This window comes from Sinocyclocheilus anshuiensis, unplaced genomic scaffold (genome assembly GCF_001515605.1).
Source record: "Sinocyclocheilus anshuiensis isolate Anshui unplaced genomic scaffold, SAMN03320099.WGS_v1.1 scaffold42, whole genome shotgun sequence".
Classification (NCBI taxonomy): Eukaryota; Metazoa; Chordata; class Actinopteri; order Cypriniformes; family Cyprinidae; genus Sinocyclocheilus; species Sinocyclocheilus anshuiensis.
Window position 1 is genome coordinate 770,044 of NW_015546057.1, and position 719 is coordinate 770,762.

Below are 719 nucleotides of genomic sequence, written 5' to 3' on the forward strand. Positions count from 1 at the left end.
TGCTGGGTTAAAAACAACCCAACTTGGGTTATTTGGCAACCCAGCGCACAGAACACATGCTGGGTTATTTTGAGCCAGCTGGCTGGGTTAATGTTTTTACCCAACTGTGGCGAGGGGGGCATGGTTCAGCGAGGTCTGCAGCGGGAGAGAGAGTTGGGAGACGAGCGGTGAGTAAGTGGGTCAAATGCAAATGACGAACACCTGTGTCTGGTTCCAATAATTGGCGTGGAGAGACTGCATAAAGAGGCCCAGGAAAGAGCTGTGAGGCAGAGAGAGACTGTCTGCTGACTGGGGAGAGACTGTGCCTGCTCTGGAGAGCCCTGCGATCGTGATTGTGATTGTGCCTGTGCAATTGTGCTATATTGAGCGCTGGTAGCGAGACGTTCTGTTTTACTTTGTTTGAAGCTGAATAAAAACCCCACCAGCAGTCAAGCCGACCCCGTCCTCTTCCTTCTCAAGACATTGACTTTGTTACAATAAGTATTGCCCTCCTCAGCTTGTAGAAAAGCTGTTTGTGATGAGCTTTGGTTCGTCATGTGACTTTCTCATCACCACCAGTTTTTGGTGGTTATCAGTGCATTACAATGATATTAACACTTCAGTATGTTGGTTTATTAACATTACATCAGTTAATGAAATATGGTATTTTATTGTGAATTTAAGTTAAGTCTGTAAAACCTAAAATGTTGCTACCATATTTTTTACGGTGAAGTTCTGGC